Source organism: Leopardus geoffroyi, chromosome C1 (genome assembly GCF_018350155.1).
Source record: "Leopardus geoffroyi isolate Oge1 chromosome C1, O.geoffroyi_Oge1_pat1.0, whole genome shotgun sequence".
Classification (NCBI taxonomy): domain Eukaryota; kingdom Metazoa; phylum Chordata; class Mammalia; order Carnivora; family Felidae; genus Leopardus; species Leopardus geoffroyi.
This window is the reverse complement of record NC_059328.1, coordinates 156895211-156900708: the sequence shown is the minus strand read 5'-3', so window position 1 is coordinate 156900708 and position 5498 is coordinate 156895211. Positions and strand designations below refer to the sequence as shown.

The following is a 5498-nucleotide window of genomic DNA, read 5'->3' as shown; positions in this document are numbered from 1 at the left end:
TAACTTCCACTGGTATGTGAGCCTTCAACTGTTTTGTTCAACTGCACTACTGAACTCTGCACGTGATAAAAGTAGGATTCTCATGAACTGGATCTTTGACAAAAGGAATCATGGCCTGAATCTTTGACAAGACAAACCTGTTTTGTTCAAACTATGTACTAGATGTCCCACATAATATATGCATCACACATAGTAGGTGTTCAATAAATGCTTATTGAGTAACGAACTTGGAGAAGCAGCTGGTGTTTTCTGTGTGTGTTGTGTGTGTGTGTGTGTATGTGTGTGTGTGTGTGTGTGTGTCTGCAGTGTTCCTTTTCTCCCTGGAGAAGCATAATTATGTTAACTACCCACACTAAAAGATAATTTAGGTGATCAGATAATATGAGGTAATAGTTACATAGAGAAAGGAATAAATATATAGGTTAGATCAGAAGACATTTTGGGGTGTGGGTAATACTATCCTGACTAAATGCTACATCAGAGTGGCTAATAATCACAAATAAAGTGTCTATTTTATCCTTTCTTTTCTCTTACACACACACACTCACACACAATCCCTTTTCTGCTCTTCTAGTAATATGTTTGAATATGCATAGAAAGCTGATACACAATTTCTAGGAGAAGCAAAATGACAAGAGGACCAGAACAATTGTACTATGAGTTCCCTAAGCAAAAGGATAAAATATTAAGATTATTCTTTATAGAATCTCTGGACAACTTACCTTTATAAAAAATAGATCTAGAAAGGCTTTGAGAGGTCAAACCTAACAGCTGTTTGTTTTCCTTAGGAATTGTTTCAAAACATAGGAACGTATAATGAAGGGCAATTTATTGTATGGAAGGGAGAGATATTTTCTTGCCTCATTTAGTTTTGGTAAAGAAGCTGGCTTAACTCTAGTTAATGTGTTTCCATTTAGATTTACTTTCAAAAGGGGAACATCTTTCCTCTGGCCTTCAGCTTTATTTAACCTCTGGAGATGGAAGGAAAAATTAAATGTGATTAAGGAAAGTAAAAGATCCAAGAAACACAGAAACTACCAAATTGGCCTTAGGAGAAATAGAAAATCTGAAGAGACCTGTAACAAATAAAGAGATTGAATCAGTAATAAAAAACCTCCCAAGAAAAAAAGCCCAGGATCAGATGCCTTCACTGGTGAATACCAGATGAATGTAAAATTAGTGTGGCTTAAAGATGAGGGAGAATATTTCATATGGTAAAGGGGCTTATATTGTATCCTAAGGAATGGGTAGGCATTGGTCACAGATGAGATGAGTAGAGTCATTACTTGCAAGTAAGGAACAGAATGAAATGGACACAGCAGGGAGGATAGAGATAATGACAACTTTGTTCAGTGTAATGGTTTATGTTGTACAGGAAATTGATAATGGATATGTAGGTTAGGGCCAAACAAATGAAGTTCTTAAATGGTGATGTGAAGAGTTGGGACATTATCCTAGATGGGATCAATTAGAAGATTGTGGGCAAGGCTATGATATTACAAAAGGAGATTTTTAGAAGATACATTTAATTGTATTCATGATGAATTGAAAACATAGGAGAACATAATAGATGACTGGTTAGGAGGTTTTGATGGTGATTCAGGCAAGATTATCATAGGAAAAGGATGATTACACTGAGATTGAAAGAAAACAATTATATGGACATGAAACTTAGTGGCCAATAACTTATAAAAGGTGAATTAGAGTTGAAAAACTATTAGATGATTCCAAGGTTTATAAGATGAAAAACTAGAAGGACAGTGGAAACACTATCAAAAATGGAGGGACTAGGGCAAAAAAACAGATTTGGGGCATGAACAATGAATGCAACTGGACATTCAGAGTTTGAGATCCTAGGAGCATATCGGGGTGGAAATTTCCTATAGGGCAAATATCCAGGACAGGATTTAGAGAGAAAATCCAGGTTAGGGGATATAGATTTGAAAATCATTGCTTGACCACTTCTAGTAGTCTCCCAAAGGGTTTCAGAGAGCTCTAGATAAGTGACGTAAATAGTACTTTAAATCATTATTTAATGGGGGAACTCTTCACCTTTCCTCTTGCATTTGTGTATTCCAGCCAGAATGAAGAAACAGAGATGTGCTATGAGATACAGAGGAGTGCTCCCATAGAGTACCACCCCACAAGTAAGTTGCTTCTTCTGAATGATTCTCCTCCTGGGCTCCCCTTCTTTCCTGTTCATGCCCAACTCAGCTCAGTTCTGAGGATTTGATGGGGGTGGGGGGAGTCTTCTGTGTAAGATTGCGCTTGGTGCTATAAGAAACATGAGTCGTGTAGGAAATATAAACTCAAATGTATACAGTCTAGTTGAATTTTCAGGAAAATTTATGTGTAAATATGTTTGTGGTCTCTGCTTGCCCCATTATTCAAGCTGTGTGGCGTGCCTTCATGTAGAACATTGCCACTTCCTCTCTGAGATGTATGTCGAGTGCAGTTGAGAAGGTCCATGTCCAATTGTAAGCTGGCTTATCTGGCAGGGGCCTTGAGAAAAATATATTCTATTAAAGGCAGTTTCCTAGTATAAAATGTGAGATAAGGGTACTAAGTGTCAAAAGCAAACACAGTAAGAGCAACTAAACTAAGACACATGAGCTTCACACTTAGGCTTTCAAAGAGGAGATCTCTAGAAAATTTCTCAAGACCCAATGGCACAACAATGCCTAATGAGTGAATCAAGAGAAGACAAAAATCAAATTTTTATATTAAGCTCCTACCAATTTTGAAAAAAGAGCCCATACAAATCTGTTAATAAAATTCACCACCTTTCACAATTCACTGTCAGAAAAGTGTTACGTTCAGCTAACAAATGATCACTAACCAGCCTAAAACTATTCCTTTCTTTCCTCGCCATTTTAATTTATTTTTCTTCTCACAAGGCTGAGTGGGTCCTCAGTCACCCTCAGTTAATGAATGGCCGCAAGAACTCTGCCAATTCAGATTTGTTTGCTGAATGAATTTTTACAAGTATCTGATTTTCCACTGCTGTGGCTATGAGTTTAATTGGATCATGTGTTGGTGGGTCAGGATGAATTGGGAAGTAAAGTAAAAACAAAAACAGAAACAAAACAGAAAACAGGGACTCACAAAAAGGTAGCTTCAGCTGGGTCAGCAGCTATACTGGAGGGATCAGACAAAGTGAAAGGGAGGTGGTCAGAGGCTAGGGTGGGAGATGGGGATGGGGTGGGGAATGGGATAATAGTAAAATAGTGCCCTCTTGCTCCCCATACCCAGGGAAGAGCTCCTTTCTGAGTAGGAAGACATAGACTCAGGAAAAGGTAGGAGATACCTCAGGTCCTGCCCATGAGAGATGAAAGAGTCTAAAGCAAGGATGCCCTTTATTTCTTTACCCAACCTGCCTGGTCCACTTAAAACTACTTGCAGGCCTGTGGTCACTCTTGTTGAGGATATGGTCGCTTCTCACAATTTATCCTTGGGAAATTTAATTCACTGTACCAAACTATTTCCTTTCATCAAGCCTCAGGTGCATTTCTGTAATAAGAAGGAGTCAAAAGAGATAATCTCTAAGTTTTCTTCCAACTTTAACATTCCATGGCTTTGGAGAAGGTACAGAAAACTATTTGCTAGGAAGGGAATTCAGGCAGATGTAATTTACCCACAAGTCATTTCTGCATTTTCATTTATAGTTTTTGAAGCCAATCTCCTGAGGGTAAATCACACAGATATTTCACAACTGCTACAAGCCCCCAATTATAATTCTTTTACTGGTAGTGGCCAAGGGTGTAGAACAAGTACAAACACTTCTAAAACCATTGAAGCATTATGAAACTTGTTGACATCTTAGTTCTCAGTGTAGCAGTGCCTGTTATTGCTGATAATGTCCACAGCTTTCCCCTTCTGAGCTCATAATTTGATAGTTAAATACTATATCTTGTCTTCATCACCCTGCTTCTCCAAAAGCTGTTAGTGACTTTTTAGAGAAGAATGTATGCAAAACATTGCCAAGAATTTTAAACATTATGTTTCATTATAGTAATTTCTTTCTTCCTTACTTCCTCCCTCCCTCTCTCTTTCTTCCTTTCTTCCTCTCTCTTCCTCTCTTTCTCCCTCCCCGTCCTCCTCTCCCCTCCCCTTCCCTTCCCTTTCCTTCTTTCAGTATTCCTAGAAAAGATCTGGAAGAGCCATGAAAAACCAATCAGGGTGATAAGCATTCAGTGGTCATTCCTGCAGGCAGCCTTTCCTAAACAGCAATGGATGGCTGAGTCCAATTCAAGTCAGCCCCTTAAACCTTACCTGCTTTGATAGGAGTTTTGGTTAACGATAACAAGAGGAAGGGATTAGAGTGGAAGATAAAGAAAGCTGTTGGCCTAGTGCTCTCTGTAATTCTGTACTCAGAATAAATGAGAAACATATTGGAAAATATTCTGAAAGTGAAGTTTCAAAATTTCTACAGTAAATATTCACTTGCAATTGAGCATTTTGGGCGAACATGGCTATGAGTCTGAATGGTGCGAAAGCTTAGATAATAAAGCCAATATGGTAAATTCTAGAAAGAAGGTTCCTGTGTGGAAGTGCAAGAGAAAATTTATTAGGAATATATTAGAAGAAAAGCCAGCAAAATGTTTTTAAGATCAGCTCAATAGGTGATCCTGAATGATATTTCTTTTAGTTACTAGGGGTACAGGATCTTCAGAAAATGATATAAGTCAAATCAATGGTGGTGCTCCTTTTAAGGCTTCTAGAAAATAGTACCCCTTTTATTTAACCAGATAATAAGAGTTTTATTGTTTATTTTCTACCAATAATAACTTATTTTCTCATCTAAACATCTCGATTGAACTCCTTCATACACATTCTTACTTTAGATCTGACTTTCTGACTTTTGACCATTCATTCCAAAATTGGTGTTCCAACGGCTGCCTACTTCTGCCAGTATCAAAACACAAAATCAACATGATAAAAAATAATTATGTGATTCAAGAGGCTGTAGTGTCACTCAACCTCATTTGCTACACCAAATCTGGAGAACACCTGAGTTAAGTGGCCCAGGGGAGTGTCCTCAGATGGGGGGAATAAGGGAGAGAAGATGGTAGCCATTTTTACATTGTTTTGCATGGTATTTATTGATCCAGGAAACAAACACAAAATTCTGAATAAAATGACTTGGAAATAAAAAACAATACAAAATAATTATTGCTAACAGTTCTAAACACCATCTTCAGAACTGTGAACCTTGGATTCTAGTGGTCATTTTGTGCTTTTTCATCTTGCTTTACACTTCAGTTTTAGGTTGTATTGTGCTCCTCTCTTCTTCCCACAAAGATAAACCCACCCAATTTACAGTCATTGACAGTTGTGTATACATGAAAGGAGATGAAGGTAATGACAAGACAATTCAAAAAAACTGCTTCAGTCTTCCAGGTCACTTTGCAAAAGGACTATACCCATAGATAACTTCTATCATAATACAGACCAGTCTGCACAGGGCACCTGAAATTTTCAGGCTATATAAATATATT

At 37.7% G+C, this 5498-nt stretch overlaps 1 long non-coding RNA gene across 1 annotated transcript; it reads left to right on the top strand.

The window, feature by feature from the left end:
• The first annotated feature begins 1138 nt into the window (after positions 1 to 1138).
• Positions 1139 to 5149, top strand: LOC123599023. Its single transcript, XR_006712937.1, has 2 exons — positions 1139 to 2147; positions 4136 to 5149. It is a non-coding gene; the product is annotated as an uncharacterized LOC123599023 (long non-coding RNA).
• Positions 5150 to 5498: the final 349 nt, after the last annotated feature.